At 33.6% G+C, this 12,863-nt stretch overlaps 1 protein-coding gene across 2 annotated transcripts in view; it reads left to right on the forward strand.

The window, feature by feature from the left end:
- LOC143048013 (organic cation transporter protein-like) overlaps positions 1 to 12,863 on the forward strand; it is a 68,149-nt gene that overhangs the window by 22,224 nt on the left and 33,062 nt on the right. The gene's annotated exons all lie outside the window — the stretch shown is intronic.

Here is a 12,863-nt window from a genome sequence, read left to right on the forward strand (position 1 = left end):
CTTAATCGTTGTAAACTCGTAAGTTACAATAATAAAGCAAAGTGATGTATATATGTAAACTGTTTAATGTGTCAGACGTGAACTTATAAAGTTTTCTACGACATGAGATTCTAAAGGAGTTAACAATCCAAACTTTGTTAATTGGGTTTCATTATTACATCCTTCAGCACTAGAAATTAAAGAAGCAACATACACGGCTTCCTCTGCCTCAATTTTGATTTATACTTTGAATTTGACCTTAGCGGCCATCTCAGTACCCGAATCAATGACAAACGAGATTTATATTTGAAAATATAAATTTCACCACCTTAGTAGCAATAAACCAACTTTACATGCATATGAGATATACATTTTCCAACTTATTCGGTATTCAAGAGTTTGCAGCTGCTTCTCCATTGTATTCAGATTTTGTTAAACGTCACTAGTGTCTGAGCAGAACGTTGATGAACCAATTGTATGCCAAAGAACGTTTCGTTCTTTTTCTAAAAAAAAGTTCATCGGAAGATATCAAAGACTTGTTGATAAATATTCCGTATTATATCAAATTTACAAATAATACTCGATGGTCTTGAAGTATATTTAATTCTAGGTACTGACTTTGTTTATCGTCTTAAAAACGTTCCATTGTATTCTTTTATTTGTCTTTGAAATTTATTACTTTTACTGTTTAGTCATTTATTGGGTACTATCCAATTGACGTGGCTCGGTACTTATACATCCCGTCATAGTGTTTTTACCGGTACATTTTTGTATCCTTGTCTTTCGCGTTTTGCTAATGTGCTTTGTCTATATGCCTTTATGTTTATCTGTGTTGACTTATTTACTCGTTTTTATAGTAATTAAGATTGTAACACAATATAGACGGCTGTACCCCTATATTTGATAATTAAGGTCTTTCCTCTCCGTGAGGAAAGACCTTATTGTTTTTCTAATGTTTTTTAAGGTCTTTCCCCATACATGGGAAAGACCTTATTGTTTTTCTAATGTTTTTAAGGTCTTTCCTCTCCGTGAGGAAAGACCTTATTGTTTTTCTAATGTTTTTTCTTTTTCTTTTTTTTCTTTTTCTTTTTTTTCTTCCAACATTTTTTTGACAGGGCCTCCTCCCCTATCTGTTGAAGTTATCAAGACCAAATATGGACCATCAATAGACCTCATCATGAACTTTTACCAGATGAACTTTTGTAGGATTTCATCATCCCCTTTAGAAGTTATCTCCCTTTTATTGATTTGTTTCAACATGGCCCCCCTTTAATGTTTTAAAAGATATCATGACCTTATATGGACAATAGGTAGATATCATCATGATGTATTACCACATGAGGCGGCATAGGATTTCATCATCCCCTTTGAGAGTTATATCCCCTTATAGCAATTTTTTATATTTGCATTTTTCTCAAAAAGTATTAGAGATAGAATGTAATTGAAAATGACAGCATGTACAAGAACAGATGGCAATGTTTATAAACATAAACAATTAATTTGTTACTTAGTACCCTTATAATGAGTTATTTCCCTTCAAAAATTATAAATAATTTTTGAAAAATTCTATTTTCAGAACCGGAAGTCATAGAGACCTTGAACCTTCACCAATAATCTTTAATTCATGTGACCTTCAATATGCAACCAAGGTCAAAGGTCACAGAGTGCAAAATAAAATTACGCTGCAATTTCAAGCTTACATATTAGGAAAACGATAAGACTTTGCTGCATACATACAGCGTATAAAATGTTCCTCTCGACGAGCTCTACATTTTATATTATAAGCCCATAAAGGGCCGACTGTCTGTTCAAAAGTTACAACGGGATGATTCTTTAAAGTATAGTATTTTGTCTATATCTTTTTAAAGGTAACATATATCAACCTACTATAAACTGCAAAGATGATCAGTAATTCAAGACCTTCAATTTGAGGTCAATGTCAGGTCATGATGAAATTTCACCTTGACCTTCACAGTATACTATGACCTTGACCTTGTGATATTTGAAAGGTCAAGTGGTTCTGAGTTGAATGGTGCTAGTCGCATGTCTCTACGACTTCCGGTTCTTAAGTTTGGTATTGCATCATATATTTGATGATTAATTGTGACCTTAGTGAACTTTGAAATTGTCCCAATTCTTTTTTTATAATGTTGTTCTTCAACTGTAGATCATTTATCATTTAACAGATTTGAGATATCTATTGCCGTTGTAGAGATAATGCAGTTTGAAGTTTTACGAGCGGAGGCATGTATTTCTGAATCAACAAGAGCATACCTCTTAAAATGTTTTAGAAATTGAAGAGGTTAACATAGTTCTATGTTTGACCAAATACCAAAAACATTCCATGGAAAAAAACGCCAAAAATTCAATTTGAAATTTTCAAGTTTTGCAGTTTCATAACTTCTATTTATATAGTTGATATTGCATCATTTTTTGCACTTTATCAAATGGGATCATCTGATATATCAAATTGAAGGTCTAAATAAACTCTACTTAAAAATGAAAATTTTAAACCCCCTTTTCATCCCAGGAGGACGGGTTGGGTCATTTAGTGCAAAAATTCAAATTTCTCAGATGGTAAGGTTGTCGCATATCAAATGAAAGAACATAAAGCGTACATTTCAAATTTAAAATTGACGTCTCCCGAAAATGGGTTGGATGGGGTCATTGAGTGCAAAAAATAAATTTTCTTTTAAGATAGGGTTGTTGTATATTAAATGAAAGGTCATGATGTGTACATTGGAAATATCAAATCCCGACCTCCAAAAATTAGTTGGATAGGGTTATTAAGTGCAAAAATCAAACTTTCTAGAACATAGAATTGTTGCATATCAAATCAAAGCTCATCTACTCTATGTTATTTTTATCATAATTCCGATCTCAAAAATGTAGGGGATGAGGTCATTAAGTGTTAAAAGTGGAAAGTTTCAGAAGGTATGCTTGTCGTATATCAAACGAAAGGTCGTACAAGGTACATTACGAAAACATCACTTTTACAGGAAAGACCTTTCAATTGTTTTACAAACAATTGAGATACTAGTTAAGGTCTTTCCTCTCCGCGAGGAAAGACCTTATTGTTAAGGTCTTTCCTCTCCGCGAGGAAAGACCTTATTGTTTTTAAGGTCTTTCCTCTCCGCGAGGAAAGACCTTATTGTTTTTCTCCTGTTTTTTTTTTTTTTTTTTTTTTTTTTTTTTTTTTTTTTTTTTCATCCAGCATTTGTTTGACATGGCCTCCCCTCGTTTCTATTGGAGTTATCAAGACCAAATATGGACCATCGGTAGACCTCATCATGAAGTATTACCAGATGAGGCTGTGTAGGATTTCATCATCCCCTTAAGAAGTTATCTCCCTTTTATTGGTTTTTTTCGACATGGCCCCCCCTCGTTGTTTTTAAAGATATCATGACCTTATTTGGACAAAAGTTAGATCTCATCATGATGTGTTACCATATGAGGCTGCTACGGATTTCATCATTCTCTGTGAGAGTTACGTCCCCTTCAAGCAATTTCATTCTTTTACATTTTTCTCAAAAAGTATTCAAGATAGAATCGATTTGAAAACGGCAACATGTACAAGACCAGATGGCAATGATAATAAACATATACAATCATTCTGTTGTTAACCCTTATAAGGAGTTATTTCCCTTGAAAAAATATACACAATTTTTGAAAAATTGTATCTCGAGAACCGGAAGTCGTAAAGACTTGGGACCTACACCAATAATCTTAAATTCATGTGACCTTTAATTTGCACCCAAGGTCAAAGGTCACCGAGTGCAAAAAAAAAATACGCTGCAATTTCAAGCTTTCATATTAAGAAAACGATAAGAGTTTGCTGCATACTTACAGCGTATAAAATGTTCCTCTCGACGAGCTCTACATTTTATTCTCTGAGCTCAAAAGAGTCCGACTGTCTGTTCAAAAGTTACGACGGGATGATTCTTAAAAGTATAGTATTGTGTGTATATCTTTTTAAAGGTAACAGATATCAACCTACTATAAACTGCAAAGATGATCAGTAGTTCAAGACCTTCAATTTGAGGTCAATGTCAGGTCATGATGAAATTTCACCTTGACCTTCACATTATACTATGACCTTGACCTTGTGACATTTGAAAGGTCAAGTGGTCCTGAGTTGAATGGTGATAGTCCCATGTCTCTACGACTTCCGGTTCTCAAGTTTTGTATTGCATCATATATTTGATGATTAATTGTGACCTTGGTGAACTTTGAAATTGTCCAAATTCTTTTTCTATAATGTTGTCCTTCAACTGTAGATCATTTATCATTTAACAGATTTGAGATATCTATTGTCGTTTTAGAGAGAATGCAGTTTCAAGTTTTGCGAGCGGAGGCATGTATTTCTGAATCATCAAGACCTTACCATTTAAAATGTTTTAGAAATTGAAGAGGTTGACATACTTATATGTTTGACCAAATACCAAAAACATTCCATGGAAAAAAACACCAAAAAATCAATTTGAAATTTTCATGTTTTGCATTGACTTTGTAAGTTTCATAACGTCTATTTATATAGTTGATATTGCATCATTATTTGCACTTTGTCAAATGGGGTCATCTGATATATCAAATTGAAGGTCTTAATAAACTCTACTTAAAAATGAAAATTTTAAACCCCCTTTTCATCCCAGGGGGAAGGGTGGGGTCATTTAGTGCAAACATTCAAATTTCTCAGATGGTAAGGTTGTCGCATATCAAATGAAAGAACATAAAGCGTACATTTCAAATTTCAAATTGACGTCCCCCAAAAATTGGTTTGAAGGGGTCATTGAGTGCAAAAAATAAATTTTCTTTTTACGATAGGGTTGTTGTATATCAAATGAAAGGTAATGATGTATACATTTGAAATACCAAATTCCTGACCTCCAAAAATTTGTAAGATAGGGTTATTAAGTGCAAAAATCAAACTTTCTAGAACATGGCGTTGTTCATATCAAATGAAAGCTCATCTACTCTATGTTACATGTATCATACTTCCGATCTCAAAAATGTAGGCGGATGAGGTCATTAAGTGTAAAAAGCGAAAAGTTTCAGAAGGTATGCTTGTCGTATATCAAACGAAAGGTCGTACAAAGAACATTACGAAAACATCACTTTTACAGGAAAGACCTTTCAATTGTTTTACAAACAATTGAGATACTAGTTCTCCTGTTTTTTTTTTTTTTTTTTCATCCAGCATTTGTTTAACATGGCCTCCCCTTGTTTCTATTGGAGTTATCAAGACCAAATATGGACCATCGGTAGACCTCTTCATGAAGTATTACCAGATGAGGCTGTGTAGGATTTCATCATCCCATTTAGAAGTTATCTCCCTTTTATTGGTTTTTTTCGACATGGCCCCCCCTCGTTGTTTTTGAAGATATCATGACCTTATTTGGACAATAGTTAGATCTCATCATGATGTGTTACCATATGAGGCTGCTAAGGATTTCATCATTCCCTATGAGAGTTATGTCCCCTTGAAGCAATTTCTTTCTTTTACATTTTTCTCAAAAAGTATTCAAGATAAAATCGATTTGAAAACGGCAACATGTACAGGAACAGATGGCAATGTTAATTAACATATACAATCATTTTGTTGTTCACCCTTATAAGGAGTTATTTCCCTTGAAAAAATATAAACAATTTTTGAAAAATTGTATCTCGAGAACCGGAAGTCGTTAAGACTTGGGACCTACACCAATAATCTTAAGTTCATGTGACCTTTAATTTGCACCCAAGGTCAAAGGTCACCGAGTGCAAAAAAAAATTACGCTGCAATTTCAAGCTTTCATATTAAGAAAACGATAAGAGTTTGCTGCATACTTACAGCGTATAAAATGTTCCTCTCGACGAGCTCTATTTTTTATACACTGACCTCATGAGAGTCCGACTGTCTGTTCAAAAGTTACGACGGGATGATTCTTAAAAGTATAGTATTGTGTGTATATCTTTTTAAAGGTAACAGATATCAACCTACTATAAACTGCAAAGATGATCAGCAGTTCAAGACCTTCAATTTGAGGTCAATGTCAGGTCATGATGAAATTTCACCTTGACCTTCACATTTTACTATGACCTTGACCTTGTAATATTTGAAAGGTCAAGTGATCCTGAGTTGAATGGTGATAACCCCATGTCTCTACGACTTCCGGTTCTCAAGTTTTGTATTGCATCATATATTTGATGATTAATTGTGACCTTGGTGAACTTTGAAATTGTTCCAATTCTTTTTCTATAATGTTGTCCTTCAACTGTAGATCATTTATCATTTAACAGATTTGAGATATCTATTGTCGTTTTAGAGATAATGCAGTTTGAAGTTTTTCGAGCGGAGGCATGTATTTCTGAATCATCAAGAGCTTACCACCTAAAATGTTTTAGAAATTGAAGAGGTTGAAATAGTTATATGTTTGACCAAATACCAAAAACATTCCATGGAAAAAAACACCAAAAAATCAATTTGAAATTTTCAATTTTGCATTGACTTTGTAAGTTTCATAACTTCTATTTATATAATTGATATTGCATCATTATTTGCACTTTGTCAAATGGGGTCATCTGATATATCAAATTGAAGGTCTTAATAAACTCTACTTAAAAATGAAAATTTTAAACCCCCTTTTCATCCCAGGGGGACGGGTGGGGTCATTTAGTGCAAACATTCAAATTTCTCAGATGGTAAGGTTGTCGCATATCAAATGAAAGAACATAAAGCGTACATTTCAAATTTCAAATTGACGTCTCCCAAAAATAGGTTGGATGGGGTCATTGAGTGCAAAAAATAAATGTTCTTTTAAGGTAGGGTTGTTGTATATCAAATGAAAGGTCATGATGTGTACATTTGAAATATCAAATTTCCGACCTCCAAAAATTTGTTGGATAGGGTTATTAAGTGCAAAAATCAAACTTTCAAGAACATGGTGTTGTCGCATATCAAACGAAAGCTCATCTACTCTGTTCCATATATCATAATTCTGATCTCAAAAATGTAGACGGATGAGGTCATTAAGTGTAAAAAGCGAAAAGTTTTAGAAGGTGTGCTTGTCGTATATCAAACGAAAAGTCGTACAAAGTACAATACGAAAACATCATTTTTACAGGAAAGACCTTTCAATTGTTTTACAAACAATTGAGATACTAGTTTTTCTCCTGTTTTTTTTTTTAAGGTCTTTCCCCTACATGGGAAAGACCTTATTGTTTTTCTAATGTTTTTTTTTTCTTTTTTAAGGTCTTTCCCCTACGTGAGGAAAGACCTTATTGTTTTTCTAATGTTTTTTCTTTTTAAGGTCTTTCCCCTACCTGGGAAAGACCTTATTGTTAAGGTCTTTCCTCTCCGCGAGGAAAGACCTTATTGTTTTTCTCCTGTTTTTTTTTTTTTTTTTTTTTTTTTTTTTTTTTTTCATCCAGCATTTGTTTAACATGGCCTCCCCTTGTTTCTATTGGAGTTATCAAGACCAAATATGGACCATCGGTAGACCTCATCATGAAGAATTACCAGATGAGGCTGTGTAGGATTTCATCATCCCCTTTAGAAGTTATCTCCCTTTTATTGTTTTTTTTCGACATGGCCCCCCCTCGTTGTTTTTGAAAATATCAGGACCTTATTTGGACAATAGTTAGATCTCATCATGATGTGTTACCATATGAGGCTGCTAAGGATTTCATCATTCCCTAGAAGAGTTATGTCCCCTTGAAGCAATTTCATTTTTTTACATTTTTCTCAAAAAGTATTCAAGATAGAATCGATTTGAAAACGGCAACATGTACAGGACCAGATGGTAATGTTAATTAACATATACAATCATTTTGTTGTTAACCCTTATAAGGAGTTATTTCCCTTGATAAAATATAAACAATTTTTGAAAAAATGTATCTCGAGAACCGGAAGTCGTAAAGACTTGGGACCTACACCAATAATATTAAGTTCATGTGACCTTTAATTTGCACCCAAGGTCAAAGGTCACCGAGTGCAAAAAAAAATTACGCTGCAATTTCAAGCTTTCATATTAAGAAAACGATAAGAGTTTGCTGCATACTTACAGCGTATAAAATGTTCCTCTCGACGAGCTCTACATTTTATACACTGACCTCAAAAGAGTCCGACTGTCTGTTCAAAAGTTACGACGGGATGATTCTTAAAAGTATAGTATTGTGTGTATATCTTTTTAAAGGTAACAGATATCAACCTACTATAAACTGCAAAGATGATCAGTAGTTCAAGACCTTCAATTTGAGGTCAATGTCAGGTCATGATGAAATTTCACCTTGACCTTCACATTTTACTATGACCTTGACCTTGTAATATTTGAAAGGTCAAGTGGTCCTGAGTTGAATGGTGATAGTCCCATGTCTCTACGACTTCCGGTTCTCAAGTTTTGTATTGCATCATATATGTGATGATTAATTGTGACCTTGGTGAACTTTGAAATTGTCCCATTTCTTTTTCTATAATGTTGTCCTTCAACTGTAGATCATTTATCATTTAACAGATTTGAGATATCTAATGTCGTTTTAGAGATAATACAGTTTGAAGTTTTTCGAGCGGAGGCATGTATTTCTGAATCATCAAGAGCTTACCACTTAAAATGTTTTAGAAATTGAAGAGGTTGACATAGTTATATGTTTGACTAAACACCAAAAACATTCCATGGAAAAAAACACCAAAAAATCAATTTGAAATTTTCAAGTTTTGCATTGACTTTGTAAGTTTCATAACTTCTATTTATATAATTGATATTGCATCATTATTTGCACTTTGTCAAATGGGGTCATCTGATATATCAAATTGAAGGTCTTAATAAACTCTACTTAAAAATGAAAATTTTAAACCCCCTTTTCATCCCAGGGGGACGGGTGGGATCATTTAGTGCAAACATTCAAATTTCTCAGATGGTAAGGTTGTCGCATATCAAATGAAAGAAGATAAAGCGTACATTTCAAATTTCAAACTGACGTCTCCCAAAAATGGGTTGGATGGGGTCATTGAGTGCAAAAAATAAATGTTCTTTTAAGGTAGGGTTGTTGTATATCAAATGAAAGGTCATGATGTGTACATTTGAAATATCAAATTCCCGACCTCCAAAAATTTGTTGGATAGGGTTATTAAGTGCAAAAATCAAACTTTCAAGACCATTGTGTTGTCGCATATCAAACGAAAGCTCATCTACTCTGTTCCATATATCATAATTCCGATCTCAAAAATGTAGACGGATGAGGTCATTAAGTGTAAAAAGCGAAAAGTTTCAGAAGGTGTGCTTGTCGTATATCAAACGAAAGGTCGTACAAAGTACAATACGAAAACATCACTTTTACAGGAAAGACCTTTCAATTGTTTTACAAACAATTGAGATACTAGTTTTTCTCCTGTTTTTTTTTTTTTTTTTTCATCCAGCATTTGTTTGACATGGCCTCCCCTCGTTTCTATTGGAGTTATCAAGACCAAATATGGACCATCGGTAGACCTCATCATGAAGTATTACCAGATGAGGCTGTGTAGGATTTCATCATCCCCTTTAGAAGTTATCTCCCTTTTATTGGTTTTTTTTGACATGGCCCCCCCTCGTTGTTTTTGAAGATATCATGACCTTATTTGGACAAAAGTTAGATCTCATCATGATGTGTTACCATATGAGGCTGCTACGGATTTCATCATTCTCTGTGAGAGTTACGTCCCCTTCAAGCAATTTCATTCTTTTACATTTTTCTCAAAAAGTATTCAAGATAGAATCGATTTGAAAACGGCAACATGTACAAGACCAGATGGCAATGATAATAAACATATACAATCATTTTGTTGTTAACCCTTATAAGGAGTTATTTCCCTTGAAAAAATATACACAATTCTTGAAAAATTGTATCTCGAGAACCGGAAGTCGTAAAGACTTGGGACCTACACCAATAATCTTAAATTCATGTGACCTTTAATTTGCACCCAAGGTCAAAGGTCACCGAGTGCAAAAAAAAATTACGCTGCAATTTCAAGCTTTCATATTAAGAAAACGATAAGAGTTTGCTGCATACTTACAGCGTATAAAATGTTCCTCTCGACGAGCTCTACATTTTATACTCTGAGCTCAAAAGAGTCCGACTGTCTGTTCAAAAGTTACGACGGGATGATTCTTAAAAGTATAGTATTGTGTGTATATCTTTTTAAAGGTAACAGATATCAACCTACTATAAACTGCAAAGATGATCAGTAGTTCAAGACCTTCAATTTGAGGTCAATGTCAGGTCATGATGAAATTTCACCTTGACCTTCACATTATACTATGACCTTGACCTTGTGACATTTGAAAGGTCAAGTGGTCCTGAGTTGAATGGTGATAGTCCCATGTCTCTACGACTTCCGGTTCTCAAGTTTTGTATTGCATCATATATTTGATGATTAATTGTGACCTTGGTGAACCTGGAAATTGTCCAAATTCTTTTTCTATAATGTTGTCCTTCAACTGTAGATCATTTATCATTTAACAGATTTGAGATATCTATTGTCGTTTTAGAGATAATGCAGTTTCAAGTTTTGCGAGCGGGGGCATGTATTTCTGAATCATCAAGAGCTTACCACTTAAAATGTATTAGAAATTGAAGAGGTTGACATAGTTATATGTTTGACCAAATACCAAAAACATTCCATGGAAAAAAACACCAAAAAATCAATTTGAAATTTTCATGTTTTGCATTGACTTTGTAAGTTTCATAACGTCTATTTATATAGTTGATATTGCATCATTATTTGCACTTTGTCAAATGGGGTCATCTGATATATCAAATTGAAGATCTTAATAAACTCTACTTAAAAATGAAAATTTTAAACCCCCTTTTCATCCCAGGGGGAAGGGTGGGGTCATTTAGTGCAAACATTCAAATTTCTCAGATGGTAAGGTTGTCGCATATCAAATGAAAGAACATAAAGCGTACATTTCAAATTTCAAATTGACGTCCCCCAAAAATTGGTTTGAAGGGGTCATTGAGTGCAAAAAATAAATTTTCTTTTTACGATAGGGTTGTTGTATATCAAATGAAAGGTCATGATGTATACATTTGAAATATCAAATTCCTGACCTCCAAAAATTTGTAAGATAGGGTTATTAAGTGCAAAAATCAAACTTTTTAGAACATGGCGTTGTCGCATATCAAATGAAAGCTCATCTACTCTATGTTACATGTATCATACTTCCGATCTCAAAAATGTAGGCGGATGAAGTCATTAAGTGTAAAAAGCGAAAAGTTTCAGAAGGTATGCTTGTCGTATATCAAAAGAAAGGTCGTACAAAGAACATTACGAAAACATCACTTTTACAGGAAAGACCTTTCAATTGTTTTACAAACAATTGAGATACTAGTTTTTCTAATGTTTTTTTTTCTTTTTCTTTTTTTTTTTTTTTTTTTTCTTCCAACATTTTTTTGACATGCCCGCCTCTTGTTTCTGTTGAAGTTATTAAGACCAAATATGGACCATCGCTAGATCTCACCAAGATGTATTACCAAATGACCCTGTTAAGGATTTCATCATCCCCTTTGGGAGTTAGCTCCCTTTTATTGATTTTTTTCAACATGGCCTCCCCTCGTTGGTTTTAAAGATATCATGACTTTAATTTGACATAATGTAGATCTCATCATGATGTATTACCATGTGAGGCTGAATAGGATTTCATCGTCCCCTATGAGAGTTATATCCCCTTGAAACAATTTCTTTCCTTTGCATTTTTCTCAAAAAGTATAAGAGATAGAATCGATTTGATAACGGCAACATGTACAGGAACAAATGGCAATGTTAATGAACATGTACAATCATTTGTTGTTAACCCTTATAAGGAGTTATTCCCCTTGAAAAAATGAACATAATTTTAGAAAAATTGTATTTCGATAACCAGAAGTCGTAGAGACTTTGGACCTTCACCAATAATCTTTAATTCATGTGACCTTTAATATGCACCCAAGGTCAAAGGTCACTGAGTGCAAAAAAAAATTACGCTGCAATTTCAAGCTTACATATTAAGAAAACCATAAGACTTTGCTGCATACATACAGCGTGTAAAATGTTCCTCTCGACGAGCTCTACATTTTATATAATAAGCCCAAAAATGTCCGACCGTCTGTTCAAAAATTACAACGGGATGATTCTTAAAAATATAGTATTTTGTGTATATCTTTTTAAAGGTAACATATATCAATCTACTATAAACAGCAAAGATGATCAGTAATTCAAGACCTTCAATTTGAGGTCAATGTCAGGTCATGATGAAATTTCACCTTGACCTTCACATTATACTATGACCTTGACCTTGTGATATTTGAAAGCTTAAGTGGTCCTGAGTTGAATGGTGGTAATCCCATGTCTCTACGAATTCCGGTTCTCAAGTTTGGTATTGCATCATATATTTGATGATTAATTGTGACCTTGGTGAACTTTGAAATTGTCCCAATTCCTTTTCTATAATGTTGTCCTTTAGCTGTAGATCATTTACCATTTTACAGATTTGAGATATCTATTGTCGTTTTAGAGATAATGCAGTTTGAAATTTTGCGAGCGGCGGCATGTATTTCTGAATCAACAACAGCTTACCACTTAAAATGTTTAAAAAATTGAAGAGGTTAACATAGTTATATGTTTGACCAAATACCAATAACATTCCATTTAAAAAAACACCAAAAAATCATTTTGAAATTTTCATGTTTTGCATTGACTTTGTAAATTTCATAACTTCTATTTATATGGTTGATATTGCATCATTTTTGGCACTTTGTCAAATGGGGTCATCTGATATATCAAATTGAAGGTCTCATCAAACTCTACTTAAAAATGAAAATTTTAAACCCCCTTTTCATCCCAGGGGGACGGGTGGGGTCATTTAGTGCAAACATTCAAATTTCTCAGATGG

Source organism: Mytilus galloprovincialis, chromosome 10, assembly GCF_965363235.1.
Source record: "Mytilus galloprovincialis chromosome 10, xbMytGall1.hap1.1, whole genome shotgun sequence".
In the NCBI taxonomy this organism is placed as follows: Eukaryota; Metazoa; Mollusca; class Bivalvia; order Mytilida; family Mytilidae; genus Mytilus; species Mytilus galloprovincialis.